The sequence below is a fragment of the Mauremys reevesii genome, linkage group 25 (genome assembly GCF_016161935.1).
Source record: "Mauremys reevesii isolate NIE-2019 linkage group 25, ASM1616193v1, whole genome shotgun sequence".
NCBI lineage: Eukaryota > Metazoa > Chordata > Testudines > Geoemydidae > Mauremys > Mauremys reevesii.
The window spans coordinates 6,054,460-6,072,245 of NC_052647.1; the positions used below are offsets into that span (position 1 = coordinate 6,054,460).

General features: G+C 45.3%; 1 protein-coding gene and 2 long non-coding RNA genes across 4 annotated transcripts in view; 2 read left to right on the top strand and 1 right to left on the bottom strand.

Annotated features, from left to right (window-relative positions):
* Positions 1-17,786, top strand: part of LOC120391433 — a 341,872-nt gene that overhangs the window by 313,528 nt on the left and 10,558 nt on the right. The gene's annotated exons all lie outside the window — the stretch shown is intronic.
* LOC120391382 (adhesion G protein-coupled receptor E5-like) overlaps positions 1-17,786 on the bottom strand; it is a 1,047,477-nt gene that overhangs the window by 37,770 nt on the left and 991,921 nt on the right. The window lies entirely within an intron of this gene.
* Positions 747-6,511, top strand: LOC120391437. Its single transcript, XR_005591311.1, has 6 exons — positions 747-845; positions 1,508-1,652; positions 2,119-2,159; positions 2,484-2,623; positions 3,936-3,988; positions 6,464-6,511. It is a non-coding gene; the product is annotated as an uncharacterized LOC120391437 (long non-coding RNA).

Consider the following 17,786-nt stretch of genomic DNA (forward strand, 5'->3'; position numbering starts at 1 on the left):
AGAACTGTGCAGCATGGGATATGGTAGCACATGTTTTCAGGGAGTTCAGTGTATCCACCAGCAAACTGGTAAGGATTGGATCCATGATCTGTATTAACATAAACAGTTCAACTTTACAGTAAGTTGTTGAAGATCTTAGCTCTGCCTGGCCCCTTTTCTACAAAGTTGGAGCTTGTGGCAATACTCTCCAAGGGCCTTTTTTTCACACACACGCACCCCCCCACCCATCTTAAGGAAGGCTGCTTGTTCTCCTCGGGCCAGTTTTGCTCTCCTTTACACTGAAATCAGTAGAGTCAATCAATATTTACTCCGGAGTAAGTAAGAGCAGAATTAGGCCTGTTGATAGAATCACACTCACTACACACGAAATGACCAAGCTGGTTGGGGCATCAAAACAAATAGAGTGGATCCCCCTGGTTCTGCATAGTCTGAATGCTTTTCCTCTGAGATAAAAAGATGAAACAGTTTTTCAAATGTAAAGAAAATTAACCCTGTTGGGGAAACTCTTTTGTGTTCAGTGAATCATTCCCTTCACTTTAGGGTTTTCCTAAGCCTGGGATCTGACCCACCAGTTAGGAGTTTCCGTTATTCTCTTCCCTTCAGATGTTTGTGCACTTCCAGTGCAATATAAAAGTAGGCATAGGTCAATGTTCAAGATAGCTTTGTAAGAGAAGGACACTGATTCTCTAGCCAGTGACTTGCTACTAGCTAATAAGTTCTATAGAGCTGTCTCACAGCAGGGTACAACATTTCTCACCCAGGCTATTCCGGAAGAAAACACTATCCAAACCCTGTGCACTGACATCCTGCAATGTCTGGACACCTCAGTCACTGGAATGACCCAAGTAAGTGACCTGCTGCTACTGCTTCTTGAAATAGGGACATTCTTCCTTACTTTCCTTGTACCTCCCCACAAGGAAGCTTTTTGCACAGTCAGCATAATGGAGGAACAGCATGTCAGATTCATGTCAGGGATGTGACCCCTTCATCACGGAGTAAGTGGTTCACATTAGAGAAAAGATAGAAAGCAACTGAACTGGAAGGAATCATGTTGCAGAGATCTTCTCTTCATTCTTTCCACTGTCTGAGTGCAACTGCCCCTTAGGTCCCCCATGAATACTTCTGACATTTAGATTTGGTGATCCTGGATTTGAACAAATGCTGGGGCTGGGACTGTGCCTTATATAGGTCTGTAAAGTTCTGGGTGAGTTGATGGTGCCATCTAAATAGCTCCATAATGCTCTAATGCAGGGAAAGAGGATTCATCTCTGGGTGAGAGCCAAATTGCTCACCAAAGAAGGCAGAGTATTTAAAAGACAGAGTGAGGGGGCATTGGACAGGTGGAGTGAGATGATGCGGGGGGAGAGAGATGAGGTGATAGGTAAGGGACGGGTCAGTGATGAATAAAAGGAGAAGCTACATGAGAGGGAGGGATTCCAACAGCAGGATACTGGAGGTGGGGGAATGGAAATAGCTGCGTACTGAACAGTCTCGCTCTTCTCTGCAGGTGTTATGGCCAAGGCTTCTCGAATATGTGGTGCCAGCTCAGTACACTGGTACTTTGAAGCCTCTCTGCAGATGCCTTAGGGAGCTGGCTGAGAAAAAGCAGCAGGAAGGAGAAGAAGCTGCTTCCCTCGACTACGGTGGACCAGGTTTATAACAGGAACTCTTTCATTTATTCTCTCCAGGCACACTATGCAATGAACAGGTTCAGTCTACTCCAGTTCTCTCATCTGCAATGAGAAGGCTAAAATAAGGGATGGTCTTGTGATTACAACATGGCCATGGGAGGGAGCTAGGAAATGTGGGTTCTGTTCCCAGCTTGCCACCAAAATTCTGATGTGACCTTGTGGAAATCACCTGATCTTTCTCTCTCAGCTTCCCCACTTGTGAAATGAAGGAGTAATTAATGCCAGCCTCATAGAGGTGCTGTGAGATGGAATTCATTCATGTCTGTAAAGCATTTTGAGAAGCTCAGACTGAAAGCACTATGGAAATGCAAATTATGATCAGCTGCATTCAACATTGGTGGGCACGTTGGAAATGGCTAGGTGAATAACATCAGCAGGACTCTCTGAAAGTCTGGCAGAATTAATGATATTCTCTTTCTTTCCCTAGTGAAACTCCCTACACCCCAGGGGCTGCTGGCACGACTTCTGGTGAGTAGACCATGAGAATAGGTTTTCTGCGGAATGTGAAGTGGCACAGTTAACTATAAAAATGGGTTTTCTAGCTAGATGCTTGTAGACAGGCTGAGGAATGTGTATGATTTGGATCTCTCTGTCTCTGCCCTCTCCTGAGACGCACTGTTCTGTATCTTCATACTAGCTAGAATGCTTTCTTCTTCAGGAAGGCACTGCAGTAGAATCAACAACTCTATTGTATGGTCTCCACAGTGAGATAGTCTGAACTATTCCTTCCTTCAGGAACAAACTGGTATTGTGCTGACCAAACTTAGCCTGTTCTTTCTGTCTCACTGACAGGTAGTAGCCTCGTCCTTATGCAGGAGAAGGACACGGATGTGCTGCCTTGCAGTTACTACAGGCCCTGCACCAAAATATCCATGCAGCAGTGGGTGAGACGTGGGTAGTAAAGATCCCATCTCTGCTGCAGTACATTGAAGGTAAAGTGCTAGTTAGGAGGAGTGCGGTCCATGGAGCATAGAAGGAAGCCAGAAAATGCAGCTTCGTATCGACATGTGTTGTGCCATTCCTGTTGCAGTATGTGGGAAGAGCGGGGAATTGAAATTGGGCTTCTAGGCCCTCACTTTTCCTTCATCTGGATAACTGTGAACCACTGGGGTAAATCTAAAGTTAAACCACTGATGCCAATTCAATCCGGGCAGAATCAGGCCAGGAAGGTTTCAGCTGAATGGAAATTTTACAGCAGTTCCCCCCACACCTTTGCTAGGTTAATGTTTGGGAAGGTGAATTACACGTGAAGCTGGAGGTTAGTGAAATATTTTGGGGTTCCATATATAGTCTGATTTTGCAAACTGAATGTTTCTGAAAATTAAACCCCATGTTTACTTTCAAGGGTGATTCAATTAAAAAACCCAGAGTTTTTCTTTCTGTAAGGAAACCTGAGCCATAAAAGCTAGTTTGGCCAAGTGGGTGCCCTATGTAGACTCTAGGTATTGTGGGCCTAATAATGTCTTTCAGCAATTTTACAGTGGTATGAATCTATTGACCTCCTCAGTCAGTGTAGGCTGCGTCTACACTATGGGGTTATGCCAGCAGAGCTCCAATGACGTGGCTGTGCCATTGTAGTCTCTGTGGAGTATGACAGACCCTACGTGGAGCACAAACCCGATAGGTTTCTGATGAAGGTCGGACCCCACAATGTTCAAGTGGGTTTGATAGTCAAAAAAAGATTTAAAAATGAGCTGTATCTTCCTAGTTGTTGTTGCTGTACAGAGTCCCCAGTACTGCCTTGTGCCGACATTAAAGAAGGGTAGGTTAGAGCTGGACATTCAGAAACAGGGCCAGATTCTCAGCTGATGTAAATCAGTATCATTCCATTGACTTCAGTGAAGCTACACTGATTTACATCAAGTTAGGATCAAGTCCAGAATCCCTTATTATGCAGGAAAAGTTTGTATTCACATTAAACCCAGTCTTCTGATGTGCTGAACCGTTTTCTGAGACGTTAAGTACCCTCAGCTCCCATTAATGTCAAAAGGAATTGGGAGTGCTCAGCATCTCACTCCTGGTGGGTTGACTGACCCTGAATAAAAATGCCAGCAGGGTACATAATATGATACTTTCTGTTGGTCCAGGAAAGAATGTTGGCGTAGGTCCCATTTAGCTTTGAAAGCCCAGGTATGTTACAGCTTGGCAGAGCAGGGGTTTTGAAGGACTGATTGCAAAGGAGATTCCTGGGACGAGTCTTTTTGCTAACCTAGCTGACATCATGTTTTGCCTCCTGCTTCATAGGAAACACAGAAAATTCCCTGGACCATGCGCGGTGGGAGCACATGCTGCTTCAGGTAAAAGATGGCTTTCAGCTGTATTGTCACAGCCCTCCCTCCCCCCTCCAAATGTATCAGCTGGGGAAAATATTAATGATAAACTATTAATTATAAACAGAGATGGTCAAACCATTTCATTTTGTTCAGTGACAACTGGCCTTTTTTATTTTCATGGGACATTTTCAATTTTTTTTTTCACAAAACAAAACAACCCAACTGGAAAATGTTCAGTTTTTTTAAACTGAAGTTGATTTTTTGGGTTTTTTTCATTTGCTTTTCTGTTTGTCTCCTTCCCCCTGCCCCCCTAACCTCCCTCCCGGCTTTTTCAGTCACAAAGTGGAAGAGGGGAGGAAAGACCTGGGAACGAGGGATAAAGGGAAGGAAAGGGGAAAACAAAGAACTGAATAATGGTCATTTTGATTTTGAAAAGCAAAATATTTTTCTTTCACTTTTCATGTGTGTGTTGAAAAATCAACAAAACAAAAAAATTCCACTTGTTTTGTGAAATGGACTTAGCATTGTTCAACCAGTTATAAATAACTCTGCGTTACCACTGGGAACAACACACAACATAACCAGAAAACCAGCATGCTCATGGTGCTAATGCACCACTGGGGGACATCGAAAGGATTCTTTTTTTTCTCTTTGCCACTCAAAAGAAAATTTGCTGTGAGAAACCCCAAAAGGAAAAGAGACAAGACAGGGTTTGGTGACTGTATCTCAGGGAGAAGCCTTTCTGCTCAGAAAGAGCTCTTTGCAGCCTCGTTTAAATCCAGACAAGGAACATTTTGATGGCGAGTGCTGAAAATGAAAGGAAGGGACCTAGTGACAAATCGCCCCAGAAGGTTTGCAGTTCCATTTGGGGTTGGATTACACTCTAGAGTTCCCCATTCCAGATCCAGCCTCCTTTGAAATTCTTTGGGCTAAAAAATCAACTAAGATTAGGTTTTCTTGTGAGGTTTCTGATATTTCCTGGCTGCTGTTAAAAATTCGGGCCTGAAACAGCAAAGTGCTGAGAGTTACTAACCCCTGGCTGACTTCAATGGGAGTTGAGGGTGTGACCCTGGGTCCTTTGGGTGCCAACTGGCTGAGGCCACAGGATTCCCAGGATTCCCTGGATCTGATCTCTATATAATCAAAGGGTGTGATGTAAAGCCTTTACTGGAAACCCGTGCCACACGCCTCATCATAATCCTTGCACAGTGACTGGATGGATAATAGATAAGGTGTTATGGTTCCATACTGAAATTGATGCTTTTAAGGTCTGAGTTGGGGCTGGTCACCAGAAAATGATAAACAAGTTTCTTTCAGGCAGGAGATGCTTATCTGCCTGAATGGCTGTATGTAGATTGAGTAATTATTCACAGTGGATGCTAATCAATAGAGGAAAATTCTAATCAAGTGATTGTGAAGTCTCAGAGGACATTTGATACAAGAAAAACAAACAAACAATAGGGGGTACCCTGTTTACAAATGAAGACAATGGATGCTTGGAACCCTATCTGGAGGTCCAGAGGTATCCGGCACTAGGTATCCTTCACCTATTGGACGAACTGCCAGCTGGCTTGTCTTATGAATGGAGGATGACCTTTGGTCTGGGTGTTTCATGCTGGGAGAAAGATTTGGGAGCTATCCTTTGTGAGACAGGGAATGTTTGGTTATCTAAGTTTAAGCTCTAGAAGTGTGTTATGATTTTATTTTTACGTAACCATTTGTTTACATTTATTTTACTTGCTGCTTCTCAACTCTCTGATCTTTGTCAATTGAACTCTGCTTGTTTTCACTATAAATGTATCTAAGTGTGTGAAATGGAACAGTGAAGCTGAGGTGAAACTGGTAAGGTGGTGTGTAGCAAACCTATGAATTCTGTGAGTGTCCAGTGGAACAGAGGCTGGACATTGTGGGGCTGCAGAGAGGGCTCGGCGGTTGGACCATACCGATTGCTTATCTGTAGAAGGATAGTGGAACCTGAATGGGGTGAGAAGGGCGTGCTTGTATTTCCTGTGGCTGGCAGAGCACAGAGAAGGCTTTCTCATGCTAAGGGCAGGTGATAGTGAGGTACCTCACAACCCTGGAGAACCTCAGGAGGTGGCATAAAGGGTCCATAGCACTTCAGAGAAGGTGCCTGGTCCTTCATAGTCCAGGGCCCTTTGTTCAAAGTTTACTAGGCCCATCCTCCATCCACTATAAAATCACTCCTCAATGGTCAGATGTCTTGGCTCTATCTCATTCTCCAATTCACTGTCCATCTGGGTTTGGGGACTGAGAGGAATCATCAGACAAAGGTTAAAGAACAACAGCAGAGGAAATCTGGGTTGTCGATGTTTATAGTTCTCAACAGGGAATTACCTTCCCATGACACCTGAATATTGGAAAGTTTACAAGAGAGAACAAGGAAGAAAAAAAACACCAAACAAATAAACAAACAACCCCCACAACAACCCCCAAATTCTTGCAATTAACTATCTGCTTTAACTCTTCTTTTACACTCAGTTCCTAAGAACATCTCTGGCGATGATAGACGACAGTGCCTGGAGCAGCCAGATAAGCCTTGAGTTGAACCAGCAGATGGCCAGCTATACCAGCCCCTCCCGTGAGAAGGTTTGTTCTCTGTTAAGGCTTAGTTTCTAGTTAATTTCCCTTGAAATTCTGATTGGGGGGCTGCATAAGGCTTCTCTCAAGGCTTCATTACTTTATATTTTATTCTCCATATAAAATTTGTTTTTACTTGTTCCCTGCTCTCTTGCCCCCCTGCCCTTCCAATATTTGCTTGGACAGGCTGCTTGTCTGTGCTGCATTGTTGGTTCTCTGGCTGGGCTAGATGATGGGATGTTTCTGCAGTATGGGTGCTTGGACTTGGCTATCTTGTTCTTTCCTGAGTGTTGCTGAGCTGGGTCTGTACTGACTGGCACGTTCTGTTACTGGTATCTCAGTGCCGGTCTCTTTCTTTCAGAGTTTCCTGTATAAGGCGCTAGGAACGTCCTTAGCAGTTTGTCAGGACCTGGGCCACGTTAAATCCCAGCTTCATAAATTTTTGACAACAACAGATTATATGGAAGCCCCTGAGAGACAGGTGAGGACTCTGTCCTTCTCTCCACTTTACCAAGTAATCTCTGAATGCTGCCTGTGGGGCTCAGCTCTGAGCTGGCCTGGGACAGATGCCATTTCGCTTCATATCCTCTTCATTGCTGTTTCACTCAGCCCCCGCTGCCCACGGGTCTGACGCCTGACTGGCGCTTTACACCGCTTCAGCTGAAAGGAAGGGACTCGTGGGTTAGATCCTAACCAGTATTTTTCTTGGGTGACAGGGAGTCATTTCCATCCTCGCATTCTCTGCTGAGAGCCACTTGGACCTCACCCTGAACGCACTTCAGGAGTTTGGGGCTGCAATGAGCAAGGTGAAGATTTCTGGGCTCATCAGCCGCCTGAAGGTAAAGGAGCCAGGGGCTTCTCTCCAACTTCCTCTCCCTCTATAGCAGGGGCAGCAGCCCCAGGGTAGTGTCTGCTCTGCTCAGTTCGAATTGTCCCCCAGTGTATGCATTCTACGTGACGCCTGCAGTTAAGCAGAGAGGAGCACAATCTGGAGCTGGGGTTCTCTCAAATGATTTTTATCATCTGATATCTCATGGCTTGAGCGCCCCTCCCATGCACAATGTGTGGGAACTACCTCAGTGGCTTGCATGGAAAAGCATTTAAGGTATTTTTAGCGTTTTTTTTTTTAAATCCCAGTTATTAGCTGGAAATGAAGAGGGGTTGCAAGCAACATGTGGCCAACCAACCTGCTTTAGGTAGACCACCAGTGGGCTACGGATGACAATTATGGAACCTGTGATTTAGAGCAGTGGTTCTCAACCTGTCCAGATTAGTGTACCCCTTTCAGGAGTCTGATTTGTCTTGTGTACCCCAAATTTCACCTCACTTAAAAACTACTTACAAAATCAGGTATAAAATTATTAAAAAGTATCATAGCACATTATTACTGAAAATTGCTTATTTTCTCATTTTTACCCTGGAAGACCTCTGAGGGGTACACAAGTAGCCCTGGTTGAAAACCACTGATCTAGAGGCTAGAGCAGGAGACTAGGCCTCTGGGCTTCCACTGCTGGCTCTGCCATTTACTCATTGTGCAGCCTTAGGCAAGACATTTAGCGCCTGATCTTGTACCCACCAGTGTCAATGACTAAGCTCCCGTGTACTTCACTGCTGTAGGTTCAGCATTTTAGGCTCTGTGTGTCAGAGTTACCTAGTGGGAATGATGGAGATACTAATATCTCCACACCTCACCGTTATTATATTGCTTAAATACTTTTTGCAAGTGGTTTGAGATCTTTGGCTGAAAAGAGCTTTGCAAGTGCAAGCTGCTATTGCTGCTGTGAGGAATTCCTCGGTCAGCAGCAGATCAGAATTCCAAAGCAAAAGGAATCAGAAGAACTTTCTGATTGACTAGGACTACCACCATGGGAGAAGAGGCAAGACTCGCAGCACCCTGATGCTGACCTACAGCAACGTGGCTGTCCATGCTCCAAAGACCAGCTTCTCTCCCGAGTAGAGGCAGACATCACAGGAACATCCTTCTCCATTACAGAGCCAGTGGTCAGGTAAGAGCTTTTGCGTGATAAGTGTCACATAACTCAAATTTAAAACTGTAATGGACGACGAGTGTGAGCTGTCACATGTTGTATCATTTTTGTTGCTCTTCTTTGTATTTTCTCTAGGTTTTTCTATAGTCTTCTGAAATTCTGTAGACCTAAGCTACACAGTAATTCAGATGCAGTGACACTCAGGCTATTCAGAATAACACTCTAACTCCCCTCATATGGATGTGTATCTAGCTCTATCTTTTACTACCCAAGAGAGACTAGTGCTAGCCTGTATTTAGTTGATTTGCTGTCACGCTGTTTCTTGGACTCACTACTTCCCTTACCTCTTATCTGTCGTCTTGTTTGTCTGTGTGCTCCGTTATTTCTGTTCCCCAGGTGCCTGACTGCTGGTCCTGACTCTCATCTCAGTGCCACCTCTCCACATCACTTTACCATTCAGTTCTGCCTTGTCTAACTGAGACTCTCACTTAGGCATTGCCAAAAACAGTTGAACCAAACTGAGCTCTTCCAGTAGTTCACAAATGCAGATATTACGGAGGATGGCTCCTGATATTGACCTCTGGAAAACACCCCCTCTGGATACCTTTCCTGCCTTTTGGAAGATTTAACAATAGTGATTTCTCTCTGCTCCATAGTCACCAGCCAGGACATTTTGAGGTTGTGTGTTTTGTGGGACTATCTACATTGCTAATAGCTGTTTTGCATTTCATTTTTCAGGTGCTGGGCATCACTGTTGCGAACAAGGTACATTCTAAATAATCTGCCCTCTGCTTTTGCGTTTTCTATACACAAGTTGCTTGTTTAAATTGCACACAGCTTGGTTTCCTTGCTACATCAAGCAGGAGTCCTGGCTGCTCTGGTGTAAGTGGACCTGGATTTATTTGATGAACCTGGGTTTTCTCTTTTTCTGAGGTGGGTGCAGATCCAGAGTCCTCTACCTTCTGGGGTCTGGGGACACCTCTCTCCTTCCCTGAGGCTAGATTTAATTCCTGATCTTTATCGTCTGGACTCTGGTTCTTTTCTCTCAGTTTCTCATCTACATACTCTTGTTTCTCCTTCTGGATTATGTAGGACATGAACCTAAAATTAACCCTCATCCACAATGTCATGGAGATTAGCTGTGCCATCTTGGAGACCAGAGACTCCCAGGAGTTCGAATTCTCATACAAACTGGAGCTCCTTGGCTACATGCTGGTGAGTGATTAGGAGCTTTGAGGACTGAAGTACAAGAGAGTTTGTTGTAATGTATTGAGACTGGTTTTCCAGGGAGATGATATTTTATCCATTGGCTGTGACTGTACTACTGCAGTCTCATGAGCAACCTGCATGGCACCCAGAATGCTGGGTCCACTCTGAGCTTGGCAGGGATGCTGACATATTGTGGGCTGTAACTGGAAGGAATGGCTTGTGTCTTGTGAGTTCTCTTTCTGTCCTCTGTATAGCCTGCAGATGGCCCTACGGTCCATTGCTGAGGCAGAGAGCCTGCTGGGCACGGCGTCTGTTTATTCCAGGTCTGGCATATGGCCCTGTTTCAGGGTGTGAGAGGAAGGCCTCTCTGCCTTTCAAATCCATTTCCCATTTTGATGTCCCTCTTCATGCATTTCAGGACTTCATTAAACAGGAACCACTGGATTCCCTGGCATCTCCAGTTCGCTACAAGGCAATTCTTGCCATTGGACATCTGAGGTAGGCTATTTTCTGCCATATTTCCTGGCACTGTGATGCCTTCTTATTTGTTAATTCATGAGTGTCAGCTTGGGAGCAGTTTAATGCCTGCAGGGTTTGGCTCACCAGGACCTCCCCGGGGGGAGGGGAGGGCAAGTGGGGCAATTTTCCCCAGGCCCCCACGAGAGTTTTTTTCAGGGCCCCTAGGCGGGGTCCTTCACTCCGGGGGCCCTGGAAAACTCTCACGGGGCCCAGGCCCCCGGAGCTTCTTCTGCTCCGGGTCTTCAGCGGCAATTCGCCCTGACTCCTCTGGCCGTGGCCGTGTGGCTTCCATGCTGCTCACCAGCAGGACTTTAATTCTTAAGGATTTGAATGTGTCCATTTGGGGGTTTGTGCTTGAAAGACACAAGTTTGGAGGTTGGTGGGGCATGCAGTACAATGGAGCCAGGGGCGGCTCTAGAAATTAGGCTGCCCCAGGCAGCGCGGTGTGCTGCGCCGCCCTTCCTCGGTCGCGGCGGGTCCCCTCTTCCCGCGGCTCGGTTGAGCTCCGCGGCAGGTCCACCGGGCCCGGGCAGCGGACCTGCGCGGGCGAACGCGGCTGCGGTCGCGCGGCTCGGCGAGCTGCTGCGCAGTCATGCCTGCGGGAGTCCAGCCGCAGCCGCGGGACGGCGCCCTCCTCGCGGTCATGCCTGCGGCAGGTCCGGTCGTGCCGGCGGCTCCGGTGGACCTCCCGCAGGCATGACTGCACTGGCAGGTCAGTCCCTGCCGCCCCTAGATTTGGCCGCCTAGGCAACAGCTTGGCTTTTGCTGGTGCCTAGAGCCCCCCTGAATGGAGCAGAGGTTCAGATGGGGAGGAGGTGTCTGGCTAGCTGGCAGGGGGAAGAAAGCTTGTGGGTTTCTCTAAAAAGGAGACTTGATGTTTTAGCTTTACTTCTAGATGAGCCAATACTTAAGAGAGGTGCAAAGTGAAGGGTTGTTCGCATTTGGGGTTCTAGATTGGGACAATCTCTAGTCATTGGACCCATTTCTTTCACTTGGAGGTGGTACTGAGTCTAATGCATGACTTTTCTCTCTATCTTTCTTCTGCCAGCAAACTCAAACCATCTCTGACCATGGAGGAAAACCTTGAACTCCTTGATCAATGCTTCAAAAGTTTATTTCCCCTTCCTCCCTTGGAGAAGATGAAAGAGGAATGTGAGACAGCAAAGGATGCTCTGCATATACAAGTACGTGACGACAATTCTCCTCTGGCACCATCCACTGTATTTCTGCCCCGCAGGCACTGGGTGATGGCAGTCACACATGGCCTCCCTGGCAAGGTTATGGTTAGCTTTCCCCGGCCCCCACACACAAATGATCTGTACTGAGCCTCACTTCTTCTCTTCCGGTTTCAGTTAATCTACGTGAGGTCCTTTGAAACCCTTTGCAAGCTAATGGAGACATTGCTGGAGGAAGCACCAACCGCAGACTGGTTCCAGGAAATGTTTGAAGTGAGTAGACCATTGAACCATGGTGGAGATTGTTTCTTGTGTTACAGCAGGGAAGAGTCAGAGATTTAGGGGGTCAAGCTTCAGTTGTGGAGGAATTTTCCACACAACGGAGTGAATTTTAGGGAGAGAGCACCAAATTCTTCCTGGGATAAGCGGGCATGTGCCCCATTGAAATCCACGGAAGCTGTGCCATTTTATGCCAGGGCTGGATTGGCACCAAGTTCTTATAGTGTTGTTGACACTACTTGGAGCGGCAAGAAAATCACCACTGCAGTAGCCAAATCCAAGAGAACCAGTTGAAACTGATCACTTCTTCTAAGAGGAATTCATGAATATTGAGTTAAGCCCTGTGTATGGAAACTCATTCAGAGCAGACTTGCTGTTCCTCAGACATGAACAGAATATCGTGAAGAGCTGAGGGGTGGGGAGTTTGATGCATCTTCAGTATAAAAGTGAAGTTATAAAAGGAGCTCGGCTGGGGGAACTTCTCTGCTCTTATTCAAATTAATAAAAAGAAATGCTCCTCTCTGTCATTTTGCCACTCAATGTGGGAGAAGTTGCCCAGGAAACAGACCACAGCAGCAGACATCAAACAGCATGCAATGTGCTAGACAGCTCCCATCAGACAGTCTACAGCAGACATCACATACACGGGCCCAGATTCATCTCTCGTGTAACTCCTTTGGCTTCAATCGAGCTACAGTACACCAGAGGTGAATCTGGTCCCTGGGACTTGTCTAATGGAAGAGCCCCTTAGATATAGGTGTAATTCCTTTGCTACATGGAGGTCAGATGCTTTGGAGAGGGATTTTAGTGACAATTAAACCTGTTTAAGAGGAACTTTTGGGAGGGATTTTCTGGTACTAACTCTGTCCATTCCTCTGCTCTACCAACAGCTCCTAAGGACATGGTTCAGTTCAGGGAAGGAGTGGGAAAGAGAGAGGGCCTTGCAGGCCAGCACCCAGCTGCTGACTGTCTATCAAGAGACAGTTCATAGCACAGTGAGTATAGCCGTACTCTTCCTTGAGCTGACTGCCCTGCTTACATCAGAACTGACACTCAACGCAAATGCATGAAAAACTCTTCCAGGACAGCAGCTGGGATCTCAAGGTGACGAACATCCCTCTGCTTCCATAAGAGAGAGTTTTACACAACAATGCTGTGACCACACTGTGGGCAGACTGCAAGAAGTAGAGGAGACAACCCCAAACTGATGGCTTATTCTATCATTAGATTCACCAAGTCAACAACAAAAGAGCTTCCACCCTAGTTAACAAGATGCCAAACATGGTCCTCTTTTGGTATTCCAGACCTTGGCTCCCATGTAAACATCCATGTCTTGGAAGAGGGGGGAGGGATAGCTCAGTGGTTTGAGCATTGGCCTGCTAAACCCCAGGTTGTGAGTTCAATCCTTGAGGGGGCCATTTAGGGAACTGGGGTAAAAATCTGTCTGGGGATTGGTCCTGCTTTGAGCCAGGGGTTGGACTAGATGACCTCCTGAGGTCCTTTCCAACCTTGATATTCTATGTCTAATATAGTGAGGGTTACTGGAAACCTGATTCGCCATATGTGGGGTTCACTGATCATAAAGGACCAGATGCTTATCCCCAGGTCAATGTGAATCTCAGGTCTTCCCCAAATATCACACTGTCAGCCAATCCTTAATAACTAAATCTAAGATTTATTGTTAAAAGAAAGAAGAGAGTTACAAATGGTTAAAAGATCAATATCCCCACAAGTGACTTTCAATGTTCATAATTCAGGATCACAACAGTGATGGAATAAACTGCTGGTTTGTAAAAGTCTCTCTGGAATCATCCCAACAGATCAGAATCCAAAGGCAGCTTAGATGTAAAGTCTGTTAGTTTTCCAGGCATTTTCCAGGTTCTTCCAAATGATTATTTGGAAGATCTCTGTCCTATGGCTTACACTGTCCCTGTTTAACATTTAAGCAGACTAGAGATGATAGGATCAGGCCCGAGCCTTCTCTTTTATAGCTATTCTACCAGGCTGACAAGCCTACCTCACAGAAATTGTCACAGAAGGCCCTTCCCCCAATGCAGATGGCCTCTTGTACTTTGCTTTGAAGATAATCTTCTATTTCCTGTGCATACACAGTAAACTAGTTACATTCATTCACATAAGGTAATTAGCCATTCTTCCATTATAACACAGAAAGTTAAGCTGAAGATAATGTAGAAATGATTGGTTTCCTGAAGTGTCTTACATCTTTGATTTTAAGGTTAACTGAACACCTTGCACACATAATTAAGACAATTAAGCCATGAAAGGGAATTAGCATCCACAAGCTAATTTAGTTACATTGTGAAACTTCTAACCAGGTATAGATAATCACAGACAAGTACACTTAGCATCTATTGTTCATTTTTGAATGAGTTGATGATTGCTAGTCTAATACATCTCTTTGAAATTCACATGCAAGTGAACTGTCTTGATACAGCAGAAGTGCCTCTTGTTAAGTTATTATGGGTCATACACAGGTTGACTGGTCTGCCAGTGTCACAAAAATGCATTCTTGGTTCTTATGCTCCCAGGATGCTAAAGCTGAATTTCTATGTAATCAGCTAAGAACATAAACCATAACAGTGGCTATCCTGGATCCCCCAGAAGAATGGTTCATCTACCCAGTATCCTGTCTTCTGACAGTGGTGGGTGCCAGATGCATCAGAGGAATGAACAGAACAAGGCAATTGTCAAGTGAACCATCCCCTGTTGGACAGTCTCAGCCCCAGCATCTGGCAGTCAGAGGTTTAGAGACATCCAGATCATGGGGTTGCATCCTGACCATGTTAGCTAATAGCCAGAGATGGACCTATGCTCTGTGAACTCATCTAATTTTTTTTGAACCCACTTATACTTTTGGCCTTCACAACATCTCCCTGGAAATGAGTTCGACAGGTTGACTGCATTGTGTGAAAAAATGCTTCCTTTTTGTTTTCAACCTGCTGCCTATTAATTTCATTGGGTGACCCCTTGTTCCTGTGATATGTGAAGGGCTAAATAACACTTCCTTATTGACTTTCTCTACACCAGTCATGATTTTATAGATCTCTACCATAGTCCCTCTTAGTCGTCTCTTTTCCTAGCTGAAAAGTCCCTGTCTTTTTAATCTCTCCTTGTACGAGAAGTTGTCCCATACGCCTAATAATTTTTGTTACTCTTCTCTGTATTTCTTCCAGTTCTAACATATCTTTTTTGAGATAAGATGAGCAAAACTGCACTCAGTATTCAAGGTGTGGGGGTCCTGTAGATTTCTATAGTGGCATAATCATATTTACTGCCTTATTATCGATCCCCTTCCTAATGGTTCCTAACATGTTGTTAGCGTTTTTGTGGCAGGTGGAGCAGATGCTTTCAGAGAACTGTACACAATGACTCTGAGGTCTCTTCTTTGAGTGATAACAGCTAATTTAGGCCCCATCTGTTTGTATGTACAATTGGGATTATATTTTCCAATGTGCGTTACCCAGGTCAGAACAGGAATCAGGGCACAATGTTACCAGACGTGCCCGTTACTTTGGGAGGCTCATTAATTAGGGTTACTTTTCTGTGCGGGGGAGGGGCGGTTCTGTAATTCTATTAATGTGTTGCTTATGTCACTTGTGTGTTCTACTCCTTCCTTCCACAAGTCCCCTCCCAATGGAGCTTTCCTGCAGGACTAGGTTCCCCAGGGCTAATAACTAGAACTAGACGAACATGCGCAGACACGCCCACACCCACACTAGCAGAGCAAGTCAATCAGCACTCCCAGCTGATCCCCTCATATGTCCCTGTGTTCAGTGGGCTGGGTTAAGCAGCACTGTCAAGCTGGTACCCTTATGCGCCCCTGGTCTCAACAGGCTGGGTTCAGCAGCACTTTCAGCTGCTCCCCCCGCCACTTATGTGCCGCAAGTTGAACACATTCCTATCACACTTTCACATTACAATTGTACTGGTAGTAACCCACTTGATGAGCAAACCCCACAGTATTTTGGGGCACTACAGGGATCTTTAGCTTAGGTACTAGAAGCGTCGCTGCACAGTAAATGGGGGAAGCTAAAAACACAAAGAGTAAAATTCAGAGAGAGAGAGAAGCAACCAGCTGAACCATAACAGTTATTGATTGAATCATAGTGATAACCACACCAGGAGGGCTAAACAAACATAACAGCTACATTTTAAAGGTTAATACCTGAGGTAGGAAAGAAAACAGAGAGAGAGATGGATCTCACCCACTCCATGAGGCTTGAACTGGTCAGGGTTCCCAGGTGATGGTGGTAGCTCAGGGTCCTGAGTGCTGGAGACAGGCAGAGCCCCCAGCACGATCAGTCAGGAGATGGAATCCCAGTGGAAATGATGAAGAGTTTGGGTCTATACATCAGAACCCTTACCTGGGCATACATAGGGGTTTTGTAGAGAAAATACAATGGTTCAAGGGAGAACACTAGATTTGTTTATGGGTAAACTGATGGCTCAAGGGTTTTCTTTAGGCTAGACAATAGGAGCTGATCACTCTTGGCTATGGGTGTTGTTTTCTTCCAGGGAGCTCACAAGGCAACTAGGCTGCTTCAGTATTTTGGGATATGAGTCAAAGATTTATTACTTGAATTGGTCTGATAATTGCTGAGCTGGGTGTGTGCACGCATAGGTTCATTAGCATCTGGAGCAGGGATTCCCATGATTCAGTGTGTCCCTGCTTTCTGGTCCCAGAGTTCAGTGCGGTTCTCTGTTCTTCATTCTTTATGCTATACCCTATACCTTCTTTAATGCAGTTGAAGCTAGGGGAGTTGTCTCTGATCTTCATTCTGTATGCAAATGGAGATGTCTTAATCTTGTCACCCTTGTCAGGAGGCCTCTAGGTGTGTCTCCCCAAACCCTTCATTGTTCTCTGCAAGCCTTTTCTCTGATCTGTTTTGGTTCAAACAGAGACGGGGGTTGGGGGTGTCCTTCATGAGTCACACAAGCTAGATACTGTGCCCTGGTCCCCCCAAAACACAGAGCTGACTGGTATCAACAATAAAAATGGCAAGTGAAGTCTAGTACAGCTGGAGAATGTTCATTCTTCATTCTTTTTTAATTAGACTCAGGAAACTTTTAATCAGTTTGGATCTCTGATTGGAGCAATAGCACCATACAGCTGTGATTCACTGGCCACATCTCGTCAGTGGGTGGTTGACTGTATCAGCTGCCTTCTCTGTATACAAGGTGAGGAGACCATTAGCAGGTATAAGTAATTCTTCACCTTCTTTCACTGTTGTATTGTCAATTTTTCTGCCTGTCTAGTTCTTTCTGTCCTGTCTGTTGGCACTTAGATAACAGAGTGGTGGGCATCTTGTAAATAGCTCATTAGAAGAGAAGATTATGATGTGTAAAGAGTCTAGCACACTTCTGGGAACTGTACAAATAATAAATGGTCTGCACCAGGTAGATAACTGCTCAGTTCCTTAGGGCTTCTCTACACAGGGACACTGAGGAGAGTTAATCCAAATGAACTAAAGGTGTAAATTTTAAAGTGGCATTAAACACGTGTGGATGCTCTGATTCTGAATTAAAATGGCCCTTCTTAATTTTAGTGAATTACATGAATTAAACTAACCTGAAAAAGGCCCCTTTAATTCTAAATAAGTGTGTCCCCAGAGGTGTTTAATGAAGTTTAACTAATGCAGTTTGAAAATGAATTTGGATTAGCTTTCTTGACTATCTCCATGTAGACAAGCCCTTGGTACTAAACATTTTCCTTCTCTTTACCCTGCCACTGGCTGTATTGGAGGGGTTTCCTGGAATAATTCTTTAAACAAAAAGTTCTTGCAGCAGCCCTCTGTCATGAGCATTCAAAGCTATTGGAGTAAGTGTAGGCCATTTTCCCCTTTGTGAAAGAGTGGGACAGGAGTAGGCAATCTATGGCACGGGGGCCGAAGGTGGCACTCAAGCTGATTTTCAGTGGCACTCACACTGCCCAGGTGCTGGCCACCAGTCCGGGGGGCTCTGCATTTTAATTTAATTTTAAATGAAGCTTCTGAAACATTTTAAAAGCCTTATTTACTTTACATACAACAATAG